At 40.7% G+C, this 27,988-nt stretch overlaps 1 protein-coding gene, 1 long non-coding RNA gene and 1 pseudogene across 2 annotated transcripts in view; 2 read left to right on the top strand and 1 right to left on the bottom strand.

The window, feature by feature from the left end:
• Positions 1-27,988, bottom strand: part of NFE2L2 (NFE2 like bZIP transcription factor 2) — a 97,417-nt gene that overhangs the window by 52,454 nt on the left and 16,975 nt on the right. The gene's annotated exons all lie outside the window — the stretch shown is intronic.
• LOC140624416 (uncharacterized) lies at positions 3-27,980 on the top strand. Its single transcript, XR_012023898.1, has 4 exons — positions 3-142; positions 11,561-11,609; positions 12,798-13,049; positions 23,110-27,980. It is a non-coding gene; the product is annotated as an uncharacterized lncRNA (long non-coding RNA).
• On the top strand, positions 21,201-22,312 carry LOC140624308 (large ribosomal subunit protein eL30 pseudogene; annotated as a pseudogene).

Below are 27,988 nucleotides of genomic sequence, written 5' to 3'. Positions count from 1 at the left end.
GCTGGGGCACCCCTGCTGACCCTTCTCCCTGCCCAAGTACTTCTGCATTCAGTCCTTCCTGCGGACACACAGGAGCGGCCCTCTCCTTGCAGACTCTGTGCACTGCTCGGCCACGGCTTAGGCAGCAGCTCATCTCTATAAAGTGAGTAAACCAGACCTCAGCCTAATTTTCACAGACTGGCCCAATTGAACCAGCTTTCCCAAAAGCTGTGGCCCCAAGAGGCTCAGGGTTCAGTCAGGAGGCAGATACAACCTTACCCCCATGGCTGCTCCTTGTGGCATCGTGTTCATGCCTAGACACCCATCACTCCGGCAGCTCACCTTGGTTAAATTGTGCCATGTAAATTTGTGTTTGCTGTTACTTCCCACTGGGCATTTCTGAGCCATCTGAGCAGCTTTGAAGCCCCTGCTGCAAGGGCCCTGCTCAAGTCTCACCTGCCCAGAGAAGCAGGAGAAGCAGCAGGAGCACTGAGGCTCCAAATGAAGTAGAGAGGCCCACTAGTCCTGGTTCATCTTAGACTCTCCCAGTATGGGCATCGAAAGTCCCACATGCCAGGAGATTCTCCAGGCCCAGGCAAACTGGGGTGGTTGGTCACCCTCAAAATCAAGATGCCAAGGCTTTGGCACCTGAATGTTTCCTCAGCTTTGAAATGCTGAGATTGGCCATTACAGCTTCTAAAGCTACTGCCACATCTAACAGCTCATGACTCCCTGGCATGCTCCTGACCTCACCCATCAGCTCTCAAACAAAATTCACTTGATCCAAGTCTGGAGTTCAAGTAATCTGATGATAAAGCTAATCATTGGTGTGTTAACAGGAAAGGATGATGGTGTTCACAGAGGAATTTTAACAATGGCTCTGAGAGGAAGACGTGTGGCTGTAGCCCAGTGGCTCTAATGGTGGGAGTTCAGCTGGGGAGATGGGGTGTGTGGCTCTGTGTCATCCTGGAAGGGAGATGTTTCCAGACAGACATTTTGAGGCAGCCAGCCTGAGAGAGCTGGTTTGATGGGCTGGTTTCAGCTGCACAGAAGGAACCGTAGCCACAGGCAGGGCATTCCTGTCTGACCTGAGCCAACTTTTAAATTGTGACGTGAATAAAGTCAGTAGTTGAAACCAGAGACCACAGAAGAAAGGAAGTAGTCTACTGATTGCACTATTTATTTATTTTTAAATGCATTTGCCGTGAGCCCCAGTTTATCATCCGAAATATGGCTATGCAACTATCACTTTGAGGTACTTGAAAATTCAAACTCTGGCATCCCCCCTGCTGACTCTGTAAGAATGGGCAAGTAGTGGATTGAATCACATAAACTTACCAATATTAGACCTTCTGACCTGCAAAAAACAGGAATTCCACATGGTTAAGCCTAATAACTTACTGTCTTTTCCTCAGTCTCCTCATGTATGAAAGGCAGATAAGCACCCACCTAGAAAAGTGTGCAGAGAGGACTAGGTGAGAAGGTGCTCAGAACGGTCCCCATCACACTACCTGCTCAGTGGCGTCACACTATACTGCTGTGTCCTCTGTCACTACTGGCAAAGAAGCACAGAGGGCTCATGTACTCCATCAGCTGAGCCTGGAGGGGGGGGGCCCCACACTGTTTTGGGATATGGAGCACTGACAGACCAAGGGAAATGGGTCACCTTAGCTGAAAGTAGAACTTCATTCTCATCCCAGGGTTAGGAGAGGGCAACAAGCTTTATACCTCAGATTTTTCAGTTGTTCTCAGAATTGATGTTTTGCTTTTTCTCTCAGGATGCAACGACCAATTCTAAAGCATAGCAAACGGCTTTTATAATGGGGTCTTGCTCAGCAAAACTGGGATCAATCTTCAGCCTTATACCTGTGTTTGTAGCAACCACACAATGTGGCCGTCTTATTCAATTTGATGATATACACATATACGCATGTATTGTGAAGCACAAACAAAACAAATGAGGTAGCCTTGTCATTAGTGGAGTATAAAAAAGTTACATTGGATTTCTTCTCTCAATAACTAACAGGAAGCAATAAAAAGAGAGGAAACAAAACATTTTGCTGCAGTACTGTCATTATATAATTAAATAACATTTATTAACTTAAGCAAATTCACTTGGCTTTTTATAGCTCAAGGAATCTCGGAAATAGTTTCCTTACATATAATGAGGAAGTGCATTGTTAGGTCTCTTAATATGTTTCTTCCCTATAACACTTCTGTGTTTTGTCTGTTCTCTGCACTTTCATTCCCTTGACACTAAGGTGATCTGTTCAAAGAACTGGGAACACTGTAATTCTTAGGTCAAATGATAGTTGAGGGAGGGAGCCTTTGGACTCCAAGGCCAGCACCTTTCTACTGTGCACATCCCATAGATATATCATCAGAAATCTAAAAAGGAAAAGAAAACAACCTTAAGCCTGGCTTGTTTAAATTCCCTCTCAAGCAGGCCTCCTTCAAATGTGAGAAAGTTCAGCTCCCAACATGTATTAACAATAGGGTGTTTATGACAAAATGCCTGGTTGTGCCCATTCATGGCTTTACTCTTTGAATTAATTCCTTCCTGATAACAAAGGCTGAGCTTTTGAACTACTGGGTCTGGCTAGGCAGGGCCTTTTTGCTGGGCTTGGCTCTCTTAAATGGGTAGAAAAGGCTTGGTTGGACACCTGGTATTCTGTGGCTGCTAATTATACTACAGTTGTTACTGTGCATAACTGAACTTCATTTTTTGACCACAAGCCAACTGTATTCTTTAAAACAAACATCTTTTGAAAGCCCAGTGTGCTATGAAATGATTTTAAAATCCACTTTACCCACAGGATTTGATACCAAACAGAATTTTTTAAATGATGTTTTGCTTTAATGCAGCATCTCTTCACCTCATTTGGTCTAAGTTCTCCAGCTTTCACCAGCAGTAGGTGATCCTTCTACTTTCACTGTTGGAAGACTTCCTTATTCAGCACTGTGGGTGTGCTTACCATACGATGACCTGTCCCCCCTGGGACCAGATTTACTCTAGGGTGTGTGCCAGGGGAAGTGATAAACACTAAAACCTTCAGAGAAACAAATCACCTTTTCCGCATTTGGAACACTAGTAAATCATCCACTGACAGGCTTTTGAAACTCTGAGTCTTCCTCTAAAAAAACCAGGTTCTCAATTTTTTTTTAAGTTTTATTTATTTGATAGCGAGAATGAGAGCAAGAGAGAAGAGAGAGAGAGAGCCAGAGAGAGCAAGAGAGAGAGCCCATGCGAGCACACACGCACAAGTGGGGGAAGGGGCAGAGGGAGAGAATCTTCACACAGACTTCTCCACTAAGCCCAGATCCAGACTGGGGCTCCATCTCCCAACCCAGAGATCATGACCTGAGCCCAACCTAAGAGTCTCCTGCTTCACCGAATGAGCCACCCTGGCTCCCCCAGGTTCCCAATTCTTAAGTGAAAACCTGATCACCAACAGTGTAGGGTCAAGTCATCAAGGGTGGAGCCATCAGGTTGAGGTGGGAGGGGATAATGTACCTTTAAGGACCAATCAGGGATGCCTGGGTGGCTCCGCTGTTGAGCATCTGCCTTTGGCTCAGGATGGAATCGAGTCCCACATCGGGCTCCCTGGATGGAGCCTGCTTCTCCTTCTACCTATGTCTCTGCCTCTCTCTCTGTGTCTCTCGTGAATAAATAAATACAATCTAAAAAAAAAAAAAAAAAGACCAATCAAGCAGGAAAGGGCTTAATCTGCGAGTTCCCCCAATAGAAGAACTCCCATCAATGCTTCTTCTCCTGTTAGTTTTAGGAAAGTGATACAGACAAGGACCTGATGAAGTTAAATGTGATACACATGTGATCAAGAAAAATTTTTTTTTTCTCTTGGTAGTTCCCTATCCCCACCCCCATGCTTTGGATTGCAGGCCTTTGTCTCACTGCCTTAAGGTAGAGGAATGCCGTGATAGGGTAAAAAGTGAAACAAGAACAAAACTTCTGTGAGTTGTGTTTTGTATTATAAAAGCTCTCAGAGGGCTGGAGAGGATTTGGAATATAGCCAAAGGATTTAGAAGGAAAAGATCTGAGGAGAGTGGGGCTTTCTTGGAAGACTAGAAACACTTCGCTGGGGTAGGAGGAGAGATGGATGAAAAGCGAGAGAGCAAAGGCATAAACGGGTCCTTTCTTCCTACCCTGCCCTTCTACCTCAGGAAGACAATGAGCCCGAGGAGGAGAATGGCTATGTGGTGGGCACCCACGGAAGTTCCTAGACCCTGGAGTGGCTCCAAAGTAGCAGGGAGCTTCTGGACACAAATGGGCCAGGAGAACAGGAAGGAGGCACAGATACATCAGTATCAGCGGGAAGACTAGAAGGAGCTGTAGACATCTTGGCTGGTGCCTCCTCAAACCTGACTTAAGGAATAAATGGATCTCCAATAATATGCACTAACCTGTATACCCATGCTGCATCCCACCCAAACTTAGATATACCCTTAAAGGTAGAGAAATACCAAAATGATGGAAGTCATTGCTAACACCTTCCAACATAAAGCCAGAGCTTAGAAGATAAAGTAGGTTGATTGTAGTGGAATAAAGATATGCTTCTGGCAGACTTGTGTTTGTGTATCAAGATCTGTGCCTAATCTAGTTTGAGCTTCTGTGGAAGACAATGTGGTATAGTGGAGAGACACTAATGTGACAGAGGGCTTTCTCACTTAGTAATATGTGACTTTGGACAAGTCATGTAACTACTCTGGGCCTCAGGGTCCTCAAACTATAAAATGTGTATAATAATACCTGTCCTGACAACTCATAATGCTGTCGTGAGAATGGGATGCTACCTGTGGGTGTTATTAAATATACCACAAGGCAAGAAGCCAGCCTAAACAGTATCAAATGCAAATCACAATGAGAAGAAAAACCTTATGAAATAACTCCAACCTGTAGAAGCTTGTGGAAAAGACTCATCAATTTCATTTTCTCTTCCTGGCACATAAAAGATAACATTTCCCCACATTTCCCAGGCTCCCTTGTGGTTAGGATGGAGCCATGTGACTGGGTTCTGCCTCTGGGATGTAGCAGAAGTAACAAATAGTGCTTGTAGACTTAACCACAAATCCCCCTGTGTGGTCTTATAAATACTCCTTTCTCCCTTTGTGGCAAGTGCTGAGGTCATATGTTGAAGCTAATGGTATTTTATTTTATTTTAACTTTTTAAAAGAGATGTTATTTATTTATTCATGACACACACACACACACACACACAGAGGCAGAGAGACAGGCAGAGGGAGTAGCAGGCTCCCTGCAGGGAGCCTGATATGGGACTCGATCCCGGATCCCAGGATCAGGACCTGAGCCGAAGGCAGACACTCAACCGCTGAGCCACCCAGGAGTCCCAAGCTGATGGGATTTAAGATGAATTGCCAAGTCACCACTTGGAGGAGTTGCCCAAGAGAGCTCCCTTCCTACACTGGATTGTGATGTAAGCTTTGTTCATGTTAAGTCAATAATATTTTGGGGTTATGTGTTCATGTAGCCTATCTAGCCTATCTTGACTGGAATACGCATATACACGTACATGTATATATGTGTATATATATGTGTGTGTATATATGTATATACATACAACGAGATGTCTCTAGGCATGGGAATGCCTCAGTCAATGTTTCCTTCCATATTGTGAAGAATATGTAAACATAAGTTCAGCTTGTGCTCTTCTTGAGGAAAGATGTCACAAGCACAGGTCATAATGACACTCAAGTCCGTGTCTGGTTCGCTCAGTGGAAGCACGTCACCCATAGTCCTGGCTCTGACAGACACCAGGCCCTCCGTGCTACCTCACCACGGCTGCTGCGGTTGTAGTGCCTTGCATGATCACTGCACCGTCTCAGCTGGAAGATGGCCTTCTCTCTCCTCATCTCAAACTCTCCATGGACACTCAGCATTCTAACAGGGAGGACCCAGGAGATGCTCTCAGACCTAGGCAATGAGGAAACCTGTTCTGCAGGGAGCACAGCTGTTACTAAATGTCTCAAGGCAGTAGGTTTTCCGTGTTTGCTTATTATGACCTCCATTCCCCGAACAGTTCCAACATACATATATTTGCAGCTTAACTTCTGCTCAAGCTACCAGACCAATGGGTACTATTGACTGTACTCAGAGACCAAAACCTCCCTGCAGCCTGGAGGCTGTCCAACTGCAGACAGAAGGACAGTAATGTTTTCCCCCAAAACTATACTCTCTTTGTCCAGGGCTGGCAAGAGAGCCCAGTTATCTTCAAGGCCCCGGGCTTCAAATTTCCTCTGCCGCATGCCTGGTCATGCCTGGTCACCACCCTCTCTCTGGGTAAATCTTTATTCTTAATGCCTTTGCACCATTGGGAAGGATCTCTAGGGAGGCCTGGTCACTTCATTCCTTAACAAAGACTACCGTCTTTTGGACCAGTTAGTTGGCTTCGATCCATGCCAGAGAAGCCTGTGGTTAGGGGATATTAATTCATATAAGCCTGCATTATTTTTCTTTCCTTTTAAGTAGGCTCCAACATGGGGCTTGAACTCAAAACTCTGACATCAAGGCCTGAGCTGAGATGGAGAGTCAGACACTTAACTGACTGAGTCGCCCAGGCGCCCCTCTTTTTCACAAGTCTGCATCACCCCATTGCAGTTATGTAGCATAAATTACTTAACCAGTCCCCTGTAAATAGATGTTTACCCCCTTTTTTTTTTGTCACTATAGGTATTCAAACAAGTCAAACAGATCTATCAGATAAATTCACTCAGTGAAATTGCTGGATTAAAGATCACGTCCAATTTCTATTTTGACCCGAACTGCCAAACTCCCTAGGAATTACGAAGAGGCTGTAGAGTAGCAGAGTTCTGCTGCAGGCTGCTTAGGGTCAGCTACTGGCTTAGCCACTTCACTAATTGTGTAACCTGGGGTAAATTCAATATGCCTATGCCTTATTTTCCTCATTGAGCATCTGCCTTCATCTCAGGTTGTGATCCCAGGGTCCTGGGATCAAGTCCTACATCAGGCTCCCCACAAGGAGCCTGCTTCTCCCTCTGCCTGTGTCTCTGCCTCTCTCTGCCTCTCTTATGAATAAATAAATAAGATCTTTAAAACAAAGACTAAATGAGAGAATACATGTGAAATGGTACAACACCTGAAACAAAGCAAGGCCTGGGTAACTCTGACACAAAATAGAAAGTACAAAGTCAGAACAAGACAAGCAGAAGACAAGCAGAATCTCTGGGACAATAGGGGTGCCTGGATGGGTCAGTTGGTTGACTCCTGATCTCAGCTTAGGTCTCCATTTCATGGTCATGAATTCAAGCTCTGTCTTGGGCTCCACGCTGTACATGGAGCCAAAGAAAAAAAGAAAGAAAGAAAGAAAGAAAGAAAGAAAGAAAGAAAGAAAGAAAGAAAAGAAAAAAAAGAAAAAAAAGAAAAAAAAAGAACCCCTGAGACAATGGTGGGCGACCTAGATTATCCCATCTTGGTTAGGCCTCTCTGCTTCCATGTTAACACTGATAGTCTCCAGTGACTCCATATTTGGTTACCCATTGTAGGCTGCGTTGATTGGGTTTGTGTTACAGGGCATGGTATGCCTAAGGGGTCTGGTAATTTCACTAGGATTAAGGGACTTCCCTGAGGGTCAGGCTGATGCCTTCACTTTGGTCCTCCACAAGGCCTAAGAGTGGGGGTTCCAAAAGAGGCTCCAGAGGACTGATGTGCCAAGTGTGAGACTTAATGCTGATGACATGTATAGGAGGTTTGCCTGGGGAAGCTGGCGCTGAAACAAGTAAGTTGCCTAAGATTACACAAAAGGAAATGTTGGAAGTAGAATTAGTGTAAGAGAAAGTATTGTCTTCCCATTGTGGGAAACAGTCTCCAGTTCTCTCTTACTACAGGAATGGTATTGGCCATGTAAAGAAATGATGGTGATGATAATAAGGATGACTCTGACAACAGCAGCTATGTAGTATCAATGGAACACTGTGGACCAGGTGTTATGCTAAGCATTTTATATAGATATTTTTACTTAATCTTCACATTCCTTGATCTCTAGTAACTTCTCCTCATCACAGTCCCTGCAAGGCCCCTCTTATTTTATCTATCATCTATCTATCTGTCTCTTATTTTATTTATTTACACCTCCTCCTACCCTCCTCCCTCTGCCTAGAAGCAGCCATTTTACTATACTTAATTTAATGTGTATCTTGTTTGTGTGAGTTGTTGCAACACAGGTTGTATTGTTATGCTGTGCCTGGTTCTTCATCCACTTTTCCAAGGGTAGCAAGGCCTGTGTCACCATTATGCAAGACTGCTGATGCTATAGGTTGCTGCAAAATGCTTGAAAAGTTATACTAGACAAGTTAACTCACACACTGTTCTTTCTTTCTGTACCCAGCAAGACAATCTGAGAACATGAAAATCATGCAGTGTTAGTTCCATTTCCAACTAACAAGTTTGGGCTAGTTTAGATCTTGAAAGTTCAGCAAAATGAAAGGACAAACTAGAGCCCAGTGGAATTCCAAGCTTGGTTAGAAGTATGGCTCCCTTTCTCTACATTAGCTCTTCTAACCCCAGATGACCTCAAATAACAACAAACCATGTAGATATGATGAATTTGCCATAAAATGATCTTAGGACAAGTCCCCTAGCCTCCCCCTTCCAACCAGAGTAGCATCTCAAGCCTCAGCATAGGACCAGGTCCAGGTACATTGGAGCTTTAGTAAAGCACCTAACTCACATATCCAAGTCAATTCCATGATGTTCTAAAGCCAAAAGTATAATTAAATCTGTATAAACCAATATAATCATCCCAAACTCAGACCCATTTGAGGCCAAACCCCTTTCACTATCCCCAAGGGTTCAAAAATTCTACCTGCATCCCTGCCACACTGACCAGCCCCTTCTCCCTGTATTTCACACTATTCTTCTTTTCTTGGTTGAACCATGTTCTCCAAAAACGATATGTTGAAGTCCTAACCCCTAATACCTCAGAATGTGACCTTATTCATAAATAGGGTAATTGTAAATGTAATCAGTTAAGATAAGGTCATACTAGAGTAGGGTAGGCCCTTAATCCAACATGACTCGTGTCCTTATAAGAAGGCCATGTGAAGACACAGAGACATACATGAAGGTAGAGGCAGAGATTGGAGTGACATACCTACAGGCCAAGGAACATAAAGGAATGCCAGCCATCACCAGAAGCTAGGAGAAAGGCATGGAACAGATTCTTCCTCATAGTCCTCAGAAGGAACCAACCCTGCTAACACCTTGATTTTGTACTTCCAGCCTCCAGAGCTGGAAGAGTATAAACTTCTATTGTTTTAAGCCACTTAGCCTGTGACACTCTGTTAAGGCAGTCCTAGAAAACCAAGACAAGGCTGGACAACCCTTTCTGAGCTTGGCCTCCACGGGGAGACATTTTAGCAAGGCTTTGACCAGCATCCCCAGGTCATCACCCTGCCTTCACTGTACAGCCAATCCTGCCAATCCCAACTCTGGACAGATTGCAACATCTAATTTCTCTGCTCCCATCCACAGGTTATTAAGGTGATAGTGAAATATGATGAATTGGTTATGTTACAAAGTCATTGTCTCCAACTGCAACTTGCCCAAGCACTCTTTAATCACGTTGAACTAAGCATCATGGAGATTCTCAACTGGGCAAGGGAGGGTGGGTGGTTAGAAGAACTCCTGGTTTGAAAAAATTTTTGCCTCATTGCTTTATTTCATTTAAATTTCTTGGGGCACCTGGCTGGTTCAGTCAGTAGAGCATGCAACTCTTGATCTCAGGGTTCTTAGGTTCAAGCCTCACGCTGGGGCATGGAGCTTACTAAAAAAAAAAAAAAAAAAAAAAAAGAAAGAAAAAGAAATGAAATTATTTTTAAAGATATTTTAAACTTCTAAAAACCAGAGGTTTTTTACAGAAGGTAGGGAATTTTTATGTTTTGCAAAGTAGTGTAATGGTTTATAACATTTCCCTTTGTGCAGTATCTCTTGTCTGAGATTAGTAAGCAGGAAAACTTGGATTCGAATCCAGGTCAGCCTGACTCCATTCTATTCCACAAGCTGCTCCAATAAAATTATTCCTTGAAAGATCACCAGTTGCCATTTGGTTGCCAAATCTAAAGATCTTTTCTCTCATTCTTTGTTCTCAGCTCCTCTGTAGCATTCAAAACTGGTGACTTCCTCCTCTCTCTTGAAATGACCTCTTCTGCACCTGCTGCTCTTCTAGACTTTCCCCTCAATAACTGTCTTTCCTCTGGCTCTACTTTCTCTTCCCTTTCCTCAACATGGTGTATTCCAAGCACATATTCTCTGTCATCTTTCTCCCCGCTCTCTGCACCCCCTTGGTAATCTCATCCAATCTCCTGTTTGCCATCTACTAGCATAACCTTGCAGGGCATCTGAAAATCCAGACCTGAACTTTTCTCTCAAGGTCTATCTCTCTAGCTGCTTCCTGGACATCATTGCCTGATTGTCTCACTTCTTTAAACTCAATATGACAACAAATGAACTCACTGCATTTCTCCCTCCAAACCTGCTAGGTCCTTACTCTTACTTTCCTAAGCCAGAGACCCCTGTCTTTGCCTTGTCTTCCACATGCAATGCATGTCAAATTTATTAAGTTCTGACCACTCCAATATCTCATTTCTCATATCTCATCTCTCTGTCAGTTCCCAACCACCTGTGCCCTTCATTACTAACACTATATGGATTAATACATTAGCAGTCAGCAAACGTCAAATATTGCTACACACCCATCTCTCCTCCTTCCAATATGCGTCATCCATGGTTGCCAACTCAGCAGTGAATGCACAGTTGTGAGTATGCCACTTTTCTGATCAAAAACCCTCAGTGGCTTCCTGAGGTCCAAAGTATAAAGTCCAGATTCTATTATTGCCTGATATATACCCTGAACATAATTTCAACCTACCATTAGAGCTAATTTTTTTCAGCATTCATTTTCCTTTCACATGCCCTCATACCAGCTGAACTATTATTTCTGTTACAAACACTCCTCTTTCTTACCTCCTTTTCCCACCACCTTTGTTTATAGTCTATCTTCGGGGAGTACCCTCCTTTTTTGCATCTCTTCATTTGCCAATACTACTTTTTCTTCAAAGCTCAGTTACAGTGCTACTTTCATAAAGCCATTAATGAATGCTTTGCTCGGCTTTGCCGCCCTAAAAAAGTTATTGTTCCAGTCTCTGAGATTAAAAACAAGTTTTTTAATGGATTTATTTGACAGAGAGAGAGAGAGAGAGAGAGAAAGAACAAGCAGGGGGAAGGGCAAAGGGAGAGGGAGAAGCAGGCTCCCCGGTGAGCAGAGAGCCCAACTTGGGGCTCTATCCCAGGACCCGTGGACCATGACTTGAGCCGAAGGCAGAGGCTTAACCAACAGAGCCACCCAGGTGCCCCAGCCTCTGAGCTTTTATAGTTCTTTGTCTAGACCCCTGGATACCTAACATTTCCTTTTGTATATAAAGTTATTTGTATTAACAACAGACTTCCTTAGTTAAAATCTTAAAGTACTATTTCATTTAATTCTCCTAATCACTCTAAGAGGTAACAACTATTATTCTCATTTTGCAGGTTAAGAAAACTGAGGCACGGAGGGATTAAATAATTTATTCAAGAATGTGTAAGTCCTGAAGCCAAGGTTCAAATGAATAGAGCCCCAGAGCCCACATTTCTCACCACTGCTACACAAGACACTATTGTGGTTTGCTAGACAAGGAGCTCCTGGATGGCAAAAATCCTTATATGCTCCATCTCTGCCTCTCCCAAAGTAGCTAATGCCATTCATTGCACTTTAAAGAAGCTCAGTGAAAAGAGGCACAGCCTTGGTCAAATGTTTCCTTTCTCTCATCAGTAGGTGGGTAAATTAGTGACTATTATGTGGTGTTTGATGCACATACTGCAGTTCCATTCCCCCCACTGAACTCCCTCCCTGTTTCTTTTTGCCCCTTTTTTGTGTTCAGCCCATGGAGAAGGCAATATTCTTGGGAAGGGTAGCAGGGACCTGTTTCCACTCTGAGAAGGCCTTAGACAAGTTCTGCTGGGGACAAGAGACTTCCTGAGTGGTTCTCAGGCAGCGGCCCTCTCTAGCTGGCATATGCTCTACAGTTCACAACCTCAGGCAATTCCAGAGAATGAACCTTTTGAAATGAAATAAACAGAGAGGAATGGGACCTTTTATTATCTCCAGATGGGGCTGTGCAGCCTTAGAAGCTCCAGAAATAATTCTGCAATGCCTGGATCACACTTCTGTTATCTCCCAAAAGGAAAGAAAGTTCCTTTCACTGAGAAGTGGTAAATTATGTTAATTAAAAAGCCAACGTGGATTAAATTCTGCAGATTGAATCTCCCTTCCCCCATCCAGATTTTTCTGGTTTGCTTTTTATTTAACTTTGCATTGCTTTCCCCACTTTTAAATAAGATATTGGGCTGAGTTGGAACACACACACACACACACACACACACACAATTGTAAAACTGTTTCTGAGTTATTACCCAAGACTTAGATGTTATTTTAAAATGAGGATGAAACCTGGCAATGAAATGTCCTATTGGAAAAGGAAATATGAAAAGCATATCTGTAGTATTTTATTTTTTACTGTTCGTGGTGGCCAGCTGGGCAGCCTACACATAGAAGGTGCCCGGTAAATATTTACTGAGTGAATTACATACTTAATAATTTGGGGCTGTAACAATATAAAATAGAACTTTAAAATTGATGGTGCCACCTATTGGTGAAGATACAAAATTTAAAATGATACCTTACATAATAAATTAATATTTCTCAATCATTTGTTACTTATTCCCACAGAGATCCTAAGAGATATTGAAGAGCTAGAAGGAATAGCTTGCCTGATCCATGCAGACACAAGGCACCAATGTTTTCAATTGGTTTGCTCTGTACTGGGCACCTATTAAAAGCTCAATATTTTGGAAGATGCCAGAGAAGTAAAGACATGGCCCTTGACTTCAAGGAGAATCCTATCTAGTTGGAAAGAAAAGACCTCCTTCGTGAGAACAATCAACAAATACATCAAAACAACAAATACCCTGACATCAAAACGTAAATATTCACTCCATATATATATGGTTACATATTCTATATTATGTAGCAACCATTCTTTTTGGACATTCCAGAAACAAGTTTGTTTTGCTTACCACTTAACCCCAGGCCTAGCACACCACTCTCCCTGGCTTTAATAGGCAGTGATAAACACTACTGAATAATTGAATAATTCAAATCTCATGGCTAAATATGTGTAGCTTATAGAATATTTTAAATCCAGACTGGCAAACAGATAAAAAAAATCCTGGGAACACAGGAAGTCCTATGGAGGAGGTGGGGTTTGAGTTGTGTTCTGGAAAATTCCACAAGGAATTTATAACCCAATACAGATGAAGCCATCAGTGCAGGCAGCACTCCCGTAGTCATAATTTTGTGTCTGAACTGAGATTTCTGTAGTTTGCTATGCTGACCCATACCTTTTCCTCAGCCAGTGACTAGGTTTTTGCTCAATATTGGTGAAGTCCAAAAGCAAAGGAGAAGAGGGCAGCTGGTGGTGGGTAGTTGCAACACTGTAAACACACGTTTTACTCCTGAAATTTTAAGAGGAGTAGTTCCTGGGGTATGCACAACGTAAATATGTGCTCCAAAGTATTCCTATAATATTTGACAACATGTATCAAGAGTCTTAAAATGATCATATCTTTTGACCTAGTACTTTTTCTTCTAAGAAAGTATGCTAAGCAAATAAGCAGAAATGTGAACAAATGCTTTCTGGAACAAAGGAAAAATCAGTACTTAATATGGAAACAGTTAAGTAAGTTGTTTGTTTTGTTTTGTTTTGTTTTAGTTAGGTAAGATAATTCTCACATGGTCTGAAAGAATATGGCACAAAGTTGGGGCACCTGGATGGCTCAGTCAGTTTAAGTGTCTGACTCTTGATTTTAGCTCAGGACATGCTATCAGGGTTGTGAGATCGAGCCCTGTGTCCACATTCAGTAGGGAATTTGGTTGAGACTCTCCCTCACTCACCCTCTTGTGCCCCCTCCCCACTCTCTCCCAAATAAATAAATAAATATTTTAAAAAATATGGCACATAATTTGTATATGTTATTCCTGACTAGAAGGATTATAGCTTGTTTTGCTTTTACTCTACTGTAAAAAATCTTTGAAATTTAGTGGGTGAAATTTAGCTTATCCATTCTGGTTTTTTTTTTTTTTTTTTTTTTCTGCTTTCATTGTCCTTGGCTAGGTTATTTTAAAACTTTGTAGAGAAAGAGGTTAACATGTGGAAAATTGATAGTAATGCAAATATTTCCTGTTGTAGCTATGTAAATGATTCCATTAGTGCAATGCAATGAATTTTGTCTGGTAGAAAATATATTTTTCCATAAATCAAATCCCTTTGAACTGGTTCTAACATCTTACTGGTTTCCTCATTAACTAATGAGTTAAGTAAAATCTTTGATATGTGCTCATTTTATATTTATAATTTTTTTAAATATATTTTTTAAGACTTTAAAAAATTTTATTTGAAAGAGAGAGAGAACAAGAGAAAGCATGAGCAGGGTGAGGGGCAGAGGGAAAAGCAGGCTGTCCACTGAGCAGGGAGCCTGATACAAAGCTCAATCTAGGGACCTAGGGATTATGACCTGAGCTGAAATCAAGAGCTGGAAACTGGGATCCCTGGGTGGTGCAGCGGTTTAGCGCCTGCCTTTGGCCCAGGGTGTGATCCTGGAGACCCAGGATTGAATCCCACGTAGGGCTCCTGGTGCATGGAGCCTGTTTCTCCCTCTGCCTATGTCTCTGCCTCTCTCTCTCTCTCTCTCTGTGACTATCATAAATAAAAATTAAAAAAAAAAAAAAAAGAGCTGGAAACTTAACTGACTGAGCCATCCAGATGCCCCTGACTTTAACTTTATATAAATACAATCATATGGTGTGTACTCATTTGTGCCTGGCTTCCTCTAATCACTATTGTGTTTGTGAGATTTATCCCTGTTGTATAAAGTTTTAGTTCCTTCATTCTTATTGCTGTGTGGTATTCCATTATGTGAACAGATTACACTTTATTTATTCTACTGTTGACAAGCATTCGGATTGTTTCTGGTTTGGGCTATTATGAATAATGTGCCTGTGCACATTTTTGTACATGATTTTTGGTGAAAATATGAATATATTTCTGCTATCACTTGTGTTGATTTAAACTCTGAAAAAACCCTCAAAACTAAATAGTCATTTTCCCTTTTTCCTCTATAAACCATTCAATCAATATGCAATTCCTTTGATAAACAAATTATTTTAAAATGTAAATGTATTCCAGAAGAATGAATCTCCACTCATGCCTTATTATGACTTTGTATAATCTGATGAAATCAACAGCTAGTTGAGAAGTTTCCCCTGGTGCTGGAGGGTGTGAGGAAATCTGGGTGAGGAAAAAGGAGTAGGAGATTTGGATGTGATAGAACGGCAGGGAGTGTTGGAACTTGAGGGATGGGGCCAGGGAGAAGGAGGCAGGAGAGGGAAGATACACTGACTTTTCCACTCACTCAAGGTCTTGGTTGTTTCCCTTTGAAAAGAATCACTCTGAAAATCATTAATGTGATGTATCTGTTTTAAAGAGTTTATAGTTGGCAAAGTGCTTTCATATCCATGACCTTATTTGATCTTGCTCTCACGGGAAGGTTGGTATTTTCACAACTGTTCTTGTTTTAGGTGCTTAAAGCTTAAAATTGGATATCACAGTTGGACGGGGAAGATTCCAACTCTTCCCACGGAGGCCAGGTTCCTTAAGCTAAGCACATCTAGTTCATCCTTTCCACGTCAATCTGCTATCTCCCTATTCAGTTCCTATCTCAGAAGTAGAGAAGGAAGGAGGAATTAAAGTATAGGAGGAGCATAAAATATGCCTTTGACATCTCTCTTATTATCAAATATTGTACATTGTAAGGGACATGCCGGAGGTCCATCATATGTGTTTAAGGGGCAAAAAGAGTGATAGAGACTTGCAGAATCTACACTTTGGCCTTCTGCAAGTGAGCATTGAATGGACACAGACAGTGGGGTAGGGTGAAGTGGGTAAGAGTGAGGTGAAGATCCTGGATGGGCCCAACCCAGCAGGCTTGGTAGGGATGGGACATGGGAATAGTGGTGAGAACAGCATTGGAGCTGCTGAGCAAATCTGAACTGGAGTGAGATTTTAGCATAACTGAAGTTTCGGGGGGAAATGGTGCAATGGATGGGATGTCGAAGACAAGTTGTAGTGAGTCTGGGGGTGCAGGTGGGTATTAGGTAAGTAGTTTGGCAGCAAGTCTGAGATCGTGGAGGTGATGAACAAAGAGGCCCAGGTTAAGGTGTGGTCAGGCATCTCAGTGAATCTGAGGAGAGAGAGACCTTTGTCTCAAGAAGGATTTTCAGAACTTTTATCTGTACTTGCAGCTGTCTCAGAGTCCTCGAATATGGTTCAGCTGAGCTTACTGTAAAGCACCCCCAGCAGTCCTAACCGCAGATGACACAGGAGGTGGCTGTGGTGCAGGCCTCCTATGGACAGTCAGGCAGAATGGGATTCACATGAAAACCCCTGACAGCTATTCCCCTGTGTCTTTTGCTTCAGTGCTCTGAGAAAGGATTAAGGTTGATCCATGCCAACCCTTTCAATGGGCTCACTCTCACTTGGCAAGCAAATTGTTGTTGACAGCTTCTAGGTGTGCATTTTCTTAGAGATGGATTCTATGCAAGAAAAATGAGATTCTTGTTGCCAAGGTATTAATTTAACAAGTAAACAAGTTACAAAATGCTAAAGGGGAACATGAAAATGTTTCTAGGCTTCCCACCGGGCTCATCAGGAACCGCTTGTCTGCTACCTCCCACACTAAAAAGGCCCAATAACATCACTGTAGATAGAGTGTTATATCAGTTTCCTAAAATATATATTTCAAAGCTTACTGTTATCCCTTGGGATCCCAGCACTGTATACCCATAAGGAGTCTCTCATCTAATATGCAAAATAAACAAAGAGTATGTTTTCCATTTTAAATCTATAAAAATAAGGGACTGCAGGAGATTAACTAAAGTGTTCTGCATCACATAATAAGGGATTATAACTGGATCCTGGGATGCCTGGGTGGCTCAGTGGTCGAGTGTCTGACTTCAGCCCAGTCTCTGTCTTGATCCCAGAATCCCGGGATCGAGTCTCACATCCGGCTCCCTGCAGGAAGCCTGCTTCTCCCTCGCCTGTGTCTCTGCCTCTGTGTGTGTCTCATGAATTTATTTAACTAAATCTTTAAAAACAAACAAACAAACAAACAAACAAACAAAAAACCTGGATCCTTAACTTGTGATTAGGTATCTATATCCAAGTATCTCTCCTCCATAGATAATATACAATCTTGGAGTCTTACTTTCTACAGACATGAACCATTAACCCCACAACTAGGTCAGGCTATCAGTTTGGACAGATTTCATCAGGGCTTGGCCCCCTGAAAGACCAGGCAGCCCTCAGATGCTTCTTACTCTCTTACTTCTAAAGTATCCAAAGGATTTGGCTATCCCACAGGCCTCTGAGATAAGTGCTCGATTGCCCTTCCAGGATTTCAAAGTTGTTCTTTGGGGACAGCCCAACCCTGATTGCTCAATTTTGCAGGCAGCAGCACAGATTAATCATCGGTATGTGAGTTCCTCTTCTATGCTCTCTGAAGTTTCTTGGATGACTTTTTAATTTAAAAGATAAAGTCATAGCCTCTTTATTGTTCCTGCTACAAATGGCATTTTCTATGAATATTTTAAGTCCCCCCCAAATTATCCTACTGATGAATATAAATATGAGTTTCTTTTTTAAAAAAAGATTTATTTATTTGAGAGACAGAGACAGAGAGAAAAAGAGAGAGAGAGAGAGAGAGAGAGAGAGAGCTTGTGAGTGTGGGGGGAGGGGCAGAGGGAGTCAGAGAAGGAGAGTCCACAAGCAGATTCCCTGCTGAGCGCGGAGGAAAGGGGCTGGATCCCATGACCCTGAGATCGTGACCTGCTTGAAACCAAGAGTTGGCCGCTCAGCTGACTGAGCCACCCAGTTGCCCCTATGAATTTGAATTTCTTAAAATTTCATGAAGCACTTTACATAAGACAAAAACAACTGTGGGACTAGTTCTACACACCATTAGCACAGATTGGGATTGGATGAGTTTTGTAAGGCATAAAATTGGGATGCTTTAGTATCTTTTTTTTTTTTTTTTTAAGATTTTACTTATTTATTCATGAGAGACACAGAGAGAGAGGCAGGGACATAGGCAGAGGGAGAAGCAGGCTCCCTGTGGGGAGCCTGATGTGGGACTTGGTCCCAGGACCCCGGGATCACGACCTGAGCTGAAGGCAGACACTCAACCACTGAGCCACCCAGGCATCCCAGGATGCTATAGTATCTTATTACTAAAAAAGTGAATTTGGGGGGCAGCAGGAGAAAAGGAGATAGCTCTTGGAGTTGGGTCATGAAACCTGTTGCCTTTGGAAAAAAGGAGCCACTGGGTGCCCACCAGCCAGGTAAAGGTGGAATGGGAGCTACCAGTACTGTTAGAAAAATTCTTTTTAATACAGCCTTCTTATTAAAAAGAAAGACTTTCAGGGTGCCTGACATCCAGCCCCGCAGCCGGCTCCTTGCTTGGTGGGGAGTCTGCTTCTGCCTCTGTCCCTCCCCTCTGCTGGTGCTATCTACCTGGCTCTCTCTCTCAAATAAATAAAAACTTAAAAAAAAATAAAATAAAAAGGAGACTTTCTTATTTCAAATAGAAAATATGACAAAAGAGAGAGGGAAAGAAAACAAAAAACATCTTAATATGCCACTGATTACTAATTTCTGCAGTGTCTTTCCATAGTTTTGGGAATTAACTTCTAAATTCAGGGCAGAATGATAATTACCCTTGAAAATAAGTCGGGCAGCTCTGGTGGCTCAGCGGTTTAGCGCCGCCTTTGGCCCAGGGCGTGATCCTGGAGACCCAGGATCAAGTCCCACATCAGGCTCCCTGCATGGAGCCTGCTTCTCCCTCTGCCTGTGTCTCTGTCTCTCTGTTTCTCTCTCTGCATCTCTCATGAATAAATAAATAAAATCTTAAAAAAAAGAAAGAAAGAAAGAAAATACCCTAAGTCACTCAGGTTTGGAACAGAATGTTGCTTCTTCAGTTGAGCAGCTAATGAAGTAGTTTTATCTATAAGCCATGTTATTTAAATGTAAACCAACACAAATAAAAGTTTCTGTAAGACTAGAATCCCACTCAGCATGACTAGATACTCAAAGCATGAAAAGCACATGAGATCAGGAATGGTTCAGATTCACATTACCTCTTTCATAGTTACTTTGGGTTAAGTTCAAGCTAACTGAAAGGAAGGGAAGGCAGAAATCACTGTACTGTTTAAAATGTTCTCCCTTGCTCTCCCCCTCCTCCTTTCCTTCTCTACTCATCCTCTTTCCTTCATTCTTTCTCTTTTGCACCTACTCTTGTTAAGTTTAGGTGAATCCTAGTGAAGAAAATGCCAAACGTGATGCTACGGTATTAACACATTTGTATCTATCCCTTGATAACTTTTAAAGTTACAAAAATACATACATACTAATGAAAACAATTCAAATAGTATGAAATAAAAAGTAAAAATCCTGTTCCATTCTCTTGTCTCATTCTTTGTCATTCTTTCCACTTTGTGAGAAGGAGTAAGACTCAGTGTGGGTTTGGAGTGAAGCCAGGGGAAGTTCCTTTTTGCACTTTTATAAACTATGTTCTTTGTGAGTGTGTGTGGGTTTTTTTTTTAATTAAAAAATTTAAAATATATTTTATGTATTTATTTGAGAGAAAGAGAGAGTGAGAGAGAGAGAGAGAGTGTTATCTGGGGAGGGGGAAGAGGAAGAGGGAGAGAATTTCAAGCAGACTCCCCACTGTGAGGGGAGCCTGATGCAGGGCTTGATCCCATGACTGTGAGATCATGACCTGAGTCAAAATCAAGAATCAGATGCTTAACCTACCAAGCCACTCAGGCGTTCTGTGAATGTGTGTGTTTTAAAATTATTTTAGTGGGATTTGCAGAGCAAGAGGAGATGAAATGCATCTTCTCAGTCTACCATCTTAAACCAGAAGCTTTAAAAGCTTATAAAACCATGCTTATAAAAAAAAAAAAGCATGCTTATGTTCACATATTTATTTATTTATTTACTTACTTACTTAAAGATTTTATTTATTTATTCATGAGAAACACAGAGAGAGAGGTGGAGACTCAGAGATGCTCATAGGGAGCCTGATGAGGGACAGATCCTTGGACCCCAGGATCATCCCCTGAGCAGAAGGCAGATGCTCAACCACGAGCCACGCAGGCATCCCACATTTATTTATTTTACAAAACTGGAACCATTGAGCACATATTGGTTGTCATCAGTGTTTGTCCTTAATAAACTTTAGAAATATTATCACAATAACAAATATTTATCTGTTACATTAAATATAAATAATACACATCCTATGGATGTATTTGATAAACTCTTATTATTGGATATGTAGGTTGCTTTTACTACTTCCATATGATGAATATAGCTTGGGTGTGTTTTGGGTAGTTTCACTATAACTATTTTTGCATTACTGCAAGTATTTTCACTGCATAACTAATCGACCATAAGGCAATTTTGTCATAAAAGATAAAATTATGAAAAAATCAGAGAGGGATATTAAAAAGGACATAATGAAACACGAAAAAAGTTAATAAAATTAATTATTAATTTTTTCCTTCTTTAAGAGAGGTATCAGTATTCCAAGTACCAGGATGTATATTTGTAACTGAGCTTTGTACTGGGTTGTGAAAGCCTTCTACATGGTTGTTTGCTCTTGGCCTATTGTCATATGTCCCTTGATAGATGTTCCAAAGTTCCATGGGAAATGTGGAAGAGATGCTAACTCTGGGATGCATTTGTTACTGAGCTTTGTTATCATTATAATTGATATGTTATCATTTTCTAATATAGTCTAGTATGCAATCTGGCTTTATACTCTCTTATTTCACACTTTTAGTAAGTGTTATTACTGTATTTTCTAACAAGTTGATATATGTATCTACCATTTTAAGACCACCATGTCTACTCATTATTGTATAGACCATTATGAGAGATAGCTAACACTTACATAATATAAAAATCAGAACTTTGTCAATGGAGAAATGAAACCAAACTGTCAACCAGTTATTTTATTTTTCATAGCGAAGTTACCTTACAGCCAATTATTATGGGGTGAAAATGTTTGTGGCAAAGATGCTTATGGCAAAAATACTGGACACAGTTGAGATGATCTGCCTAGTAAGTAGCTCAGTCTTTGCATATATCCTTAATTATTTCTAAAGAGAGAGTTTTGAAATTGAAATTGCTCCTGAAAGGATATGTGTAATTTTAGTCTTTGAGTGTAAATGTATTTGCTGTTTTTACATTTTAACTTTGCAATCTAGAAGCTAACAATGAATTTAGCTTCTTTATTAGGGTGGGACACTAGTTAAAACTTTTTTTCATGTCAAGATCTGCCTCATCTTCCAAAGTGGGAGTTCCCAGCACTAGGCTTGTGGGGGTGGAAGCATGATCCACCTCCTTCCAAAAACTGGAGTGAGTCACTATCAGCTTTCTTTTCTCCACCCTTACATCCCAGCTCTTTTTTTTTTTTTTTTAAGAGATAGAATTTAGCCTAAGGGTTCCATTGGATTGGAACTGGAGAGAGGTATCCGTTCTGGGTCTTCTTGCTTGGAGATTGGAATTATCTCTTAAAACAGAGCATTCTTAAGATAAACTCTTATCTAAAGGCTAATTGATATCTTAAGATATCTTAATAAATTTAACAAAGTAAAAAGAAATCTCCACAGAAACTATTAGCAATAAAAACAGCTATTTAAAAAAATAATGACCCTTTCTTGCTCTCAGCCGTCTTGGTGGCTGCTCTTGGTTGGGGCTGTCCCACAACTAAAGCAGGAAAATGGTGGCTTGCAAAGAAGAGAAGTCACTGGAGTTGATCAACTTCAGGTTCTAAGTCATTATGGAAGGTGAAAAGTGAGTGCTAGGGTACAAGCAGATTCTGAAAATGGTCAGATGTGGCAAAGTGAAACTGGTCATCCTCACCAGCAGCTGCCCAATCTTGAGGAAATCTGAAATAGAATACTGTGCCATGTTGACCAACACTGATGTCCATCACTACAGTGACAATAATACTGAATTGGGCACAGTATGTGGGTAATACCACGGAGTATGCACACTGGCTATCTTTGATCCAGGTGATTCTGATCTCATTAGTAGCATGCCAGAACAGACTGGTGAAAAGTAAATGACACAAAATTTTTCTTTAATAAAACTAGCCAGAGCTTGTTGTTTTTTGTTTTTTTTTCCAATGAAATGAACTTGTGATGGGTAGTTATTTTGATGATAAGATTAATGTGAATTCTTTTTTTTTTTTTTAAAGATTTTATTTATTTATTCATGATAGTCACAGAGAGAGAGAGAGAGAGGCTCAGAGACACAGGCAGAGGGAGAAGCGGGCTCCGTGCACCGGGAGCCCGACGTGGAGATTCGATCCCGGGTCTCCAGGATCGCGCCCTGGGCCAAAGGCAGGCGCCAAACCGCTGCGCCACCCAGGGATCCCAGATTAATGTGAATTCTTATCTGGGTAGATTCCCCATCTAATTTGTGTTCCTTCCCATTTGAACTCTAGACAGACCATCTTGGGGCATGACAAAATCCAGCATATGGATATGCACACATACCCCACCACCCACACTCCTCTTTCTGTTTTTCTTGCTATTGTTACTATCATATCACCATCATCAAAGTCTAGCAATGCTTTTAAAATATGTAATGTGATCATTATGACTGGGTCAGGACATTTTCTAGGTTATAAAAGCAAAGGAAATATAAAAATGAATTTTCAAAATCTGTAATGGTATATATTGTTTTAAATTTTATAGAGCACTTTCACATATCTCACTTGATCTTATAATATTCCTATTAAATATATATTAAGATTCCCTTTCACAGATAACAAAACTGAGGTGGATGGAGGCTTAAAAATTCTTCAAGATAAAGTTTAAGGTTTTTTTCCATTTCAGTACTCTCTCCTTCCTGCAGGTTCTGCCCTCAGGCTTCTCATCCTACTGAAATTGCTCATCATTTGAGAAGGAAGCAACAAGATGAAATGATCATTCTCTGGGATCAGGGATTTTATGTTTCTTCTTATGAAGTCCTGACATTTGGGTTTCCACCAGGATCATGGACAGTGTGAGCAGGTTCCTGTACCAGACCTACATGAAAGAGTGAAGCAAATGCTTCTGAGTTTCCTTCCTCTAGGACTAAACTCATGGTCACAGAAATACAAGCTAAGATGTTCCAGTAAAACTAATTCCCACAATGGGTCATCTTACATTCAGCTAATTAGGGGTAACTTTTGAGATCAATAAGCATAATTACAACTTTGTAAAAACACTTCAGTAAAATCTTAAATGATTCCTACCAGAGAGTTCCATTTTCCCCTGAGTGTATAGAAGCACTAATTTGCTTAAGCTGAAACATCTACTTCAGTCTGGAAGAGTAAAGAATAGAGAAAATACCAGAAGTTTCTCTTTAAAGTGGCCAGATTTACAACTTAAGGTACCCAAGAAATACAAAGAATTTAACATGGTTCCTAATCAAGGAAAGTAACCAGATTGGGATCCAAAATTGTTTTGGGGGGGGGACATGTTCATATTTTTCTATAAAAAACTTATGCTTAGTGGTTGGGTACCAGACTTATTCCTAAAACCTATCAAAACTACATTGACTCTGAAATGGCACTTTCAATTTTCTGAAGATTCATTCCACCCTCATCCTAATCCTTGAAGCCTTGAGAGTTGGGAAATAGAGACTTGAGGCCCACAGGATCCTGAGGAAGATTGTGGGTGAAGGTGAACCCTTCGGGGTTCAGTAGCTCTCAAATGAGCATAAGAAGAATTATGCGACTTCTGGGAGATGACCCAGAAGAAAGAACCACCAAGCACAACAGACAGCTGTTTATATGTCTGAGTCCCAGGTATCAGATTCATGGTTAATGACTGAAAAACGTAGCTTTCTTTCTAATTAATTTAAATTCCATTTGTGTTTCCTATGAAAGGGACTTTGTTATTTCTTTTGCTTTCTATCTCATTCAGTCATCAGAATGTGTATTGGACATATTGGTGCCTAGAAATACTTGCTTCATGAATTGAATAAGAAGATTAAGATAACTGGTATGTCTCAAAATGCTGGGTCTCTTTGCAAAGATAAATTTGAACACAAGTAGAGATGATAGCAAGAGGTTTGTCTAAGATCTGAGAGGCAGAGCAAGGGTGGGCAAATGAATTATTAATGAGTATTCATACAAGAGTAAAAAGAATCAATCCATAGCAAAAGCTTTATCACTAATGAGATATGAGGGCTTTGGGCATATTACCTAACCTTAAAGTCCTCATCTATAAAATGTGGGTAAAAATAGGAACTATCATACTGGATTATTATGAGGATTAAATAGGACAATGTATAGAGAGTAATTAGAGGAGTACCTGGCAAATAGGAATCGGAAGAACCTAGAATGGCTGTCAGGTGCATCTATGCAGATGGTCAGATCTTTAGGGGACCCAGAAAAACAGAAGTCTCTTAGACATGAAGGGGCCATGAGACACCTACAACATATACCAGTCTTGCACATATTATTGTGAACTAATTAAGGACCAGCTAAGATACCCATCCCATTCCAGAAACCACGGCACTATGTAAGATATTGTGAAATGATTACCACAATTAGTTAGCATCCATCATCTCATATAGATGTAATAAAAAGCAAAAAAAGAAAATATTTTCCTTGTGATAAGAACTCTTAAGATTTACTCTTTTTACAAATTTCATATGCATCATACAGAGTGTTAACTATAGTAGTTATGTTGTACATTACATTCCTAGTTATCTGATAACTAAAGTTTCTACTTTTTGCCCACCTTCCTCCAATTCCGTCTCCCCTCACCCTAGTAACCACAAGTCTGAGCTCTCTCTTTTTTTAAAGGATTTTATTTATTTATTTGAGAGAGAGATTGAGAGTGTGTGTGTGTGAGAAAGCACAAAGAGAAAGCAGGAGTAAGGGGAGCAGCAGGCAGAGGCAGAGGGAGAAGCAGGCTTTCTGCTGAGCAGGGAATCTGACACAGGGCTCGATACCAGGACCCTGAGATCATGACCTGAGCTGAAGGCAGATGCTTAATCGACTGAGCTACCTAACCCTTTGATCTCTTTTCCTATGAGGTTGTTTTTTTGTTTTTGTTTTTGTTTTTGTTTTTAAGATTGCACATATAAGTGAGATCATTCGGTGTTTGTCTTTCTCTCTCTGACTTATTTCACTTCAAATAATGCCCTCTAGGTCCATCCATGTTGTCACAAAAGGTAAGATTTCTCATTTTTTAATGGCTGAGTAATATTTCATTGTATATCTAAACCACAACTTCTTTATCTATTCATCTGTTGATGAACACTTAGGTTGTTTCCATGTCCCCAAATCTTTTAAAACAATGACCTTAAAAAAAGATTTTATTTATTTGAGAGAGATAGAAAGACAGAGAGTGCATATGAGCAGGAGGAGTGGTGGAAGGAGAGAAAGACGCAAACTCCCCACTGGGCAAGGAGCCCCACAAAGGGCTTGATTCCATGACCTTGGGATCATAACCCGAATTGAAGGCAGACACTTAAATGACTGAGCCTTCCAGGTGCTCCTTGACCACCATACTTTCTTAGATTGGGTAGTAAAACTACATTTCTTTAGAAGTATACTAACATTTACATTTATTCACCAAGTCTAACCCTGGTCTTTTCATTTATTTGAAAGCAGAACAATTCTTATTACAATTTCTGAAAAAAGAACATAGTGCTTTTTTTTGCAACAGTGATGACATTCCAAGAGGCAGGATAAGAAAGGAGACACAAAGCAACTGCCTGAGGTGGATTGCTGACATTTGGAATGTCCACATTTGGTGGAATGTGGGAAATCACTATCACAGATATTTGAAAAGACGTTCAGAAAAATTCAGAATTTGGAGTTACCTGTTTTACAATGTAAAAACTCACCAGTTTATCTGTGTCAGACATGGTGTCTGGGCACTCAGCATTCATTCATTTTCACCTTCCATAGATAACCTATCCTTATTCTGCAGTATTATAGGAGTTGGGAGTCTCAAAACTATATTTCTTACTTTTCATCATACACAAAAATCAATACCAGATGAATTGTAAATCTAAAAGTGAACAGTAAACAATAAAGTTTTCACAAAAAAATATGGGAAAATACCTTTGTGACCTTGGAGTCACCAAAGATTTCTTAAATTGGACTCATATAAAATAAATAAGCCATAAAAGAAAGCCTCTGATAAACTGAACTACATCAAAATTATGAATGTCTTCATCAAAAGACATTATTGAAGGAATGGAAAAATAAGCCACAGAGAGGCAAAATGTATTCCCCAAAAATACCCCCAACAAAGGATTCATAGAACAAAGAACTACAAAGAAGAAAAAGTCAGACAAGCCAATAAGAAATTGGGTGAAAAACAGGCATTTCACAGAAGATGATATCCAAATGGGCAATAAACATATGAAAAGGTACTTCAGTTGGTAGACATCAGGAGAATAAAAACTAAAACCATAATACAATTTCAATAAATTGCATTAGCCTTTGAACAGAATAGCTAAAATGTAAAAGTGGAAAATTCAAAGTTTTGGTGAGGATGTGGCATATCTATCACTTTGGAAAACTGTTTGGCAGTGTCTATTCAAGTTAAACATGTGCATCTCCTATAAATCCTACTCTTATATATCTAACCAAACTGGATACAAATGTTCACCAATGTTCATAACAGCACTCTTTGTAATAACCTCTAAATAGAAATAACCTAAATGTCCATGTGCAGTAAAACATATAAGTGATAGTTACCCAAAGGAATACTATATAGCAATGAAAATGAAGAGGCGGTCACAAAAGAGGACATACTACTATATCATTCCACTTTGTATAAGGTTAAAAAACAGGCAAAATTGCTCTTTGGTGTTAGAGGCCAAGATTGCAGTTACCTTCTGGGAGGATGATGCCTAGAAAAGAGCAAGAAGGGGGCTTTCTGGTGTACAAATACTTTCTGTTTTCCAGTCTGGGTTATGGTTACATGGGTATCTTCACTTTATAAAAACTTATCAAGCTGTACCTGATGGTGATTTGAACATTTTTCCATATGTATGTTATACTTCAATGAAAAGTGATTTTAAAATACCCCAACCAGGGGCGCCTGGGTGGCTCATTCGGTTAAGTGCCCGCCTTCGGCTCACATCATGATCCCAGGGTCCTTGGATTGAAACTCACATCAGGCTCCCTGCTCAGTGGGGAGTCTGCTTCTCCCTCTCCCTCTTCCTCTGTGTGCTCTCTCTTTCTCTCAAATAAATAAATAAAAACAACACAAAAAATAAACAACCCCCCCCAAAACAACTATAATTCATAGATTTTCTTCCTAATAGGATTCAGTATACAATTTAGATTTTGCCAATCAGATATAACAACGTGAGATGGGAAGGTAAAAGCAAGAGGGAGGCTATATTTTCTCTGCCTGTTAGTTTTCTCTGTTACTTTTTGGTTAGCATGCTACATTGGATGTGATTTTCAATGGCCAGATTTTCTGTGCCTCTGCAGTGCCACCAATTCCATGGGTGAGAAATGGCTGTGATGCCAGCTTTGGTCTCCATAGGTTCCTAATCTCTAGGTAGTTACTGTGTGCTGTGATTTGGAAGCCTAAGGGCTGTCCTCTAACCTCTGCTCTTCCAGAGGTTGTTCTGGAAACATCTAATTCCTTGTATTCAACACACAGAGTAGTGTTTGCACTGAACCCCAATTGATACATCAACTCATAACCCAACTGACAGGCAATGTAGCAGGGTCCAGTTTGGTTTTAAAGGTCTTTGAAAAAGGAAATTA

This window comes from Canis lupus, chromosome 34 (genome assembly GCF_048164855.1).
Source record: "Canis lupus baileyi chromosome 34, mCanLup2.hap1, whole genome shotgun sequence".
In the NCBI taxonomy this organism is placed as follows: Eukaryota; Metazoa; Chordata; class Mammalia; order Carnivora; family Canidae; genus Canis; species Canis lupus.
This window is presented reverse-complemented; position numbering and strand designations above follow the sequence as displayed.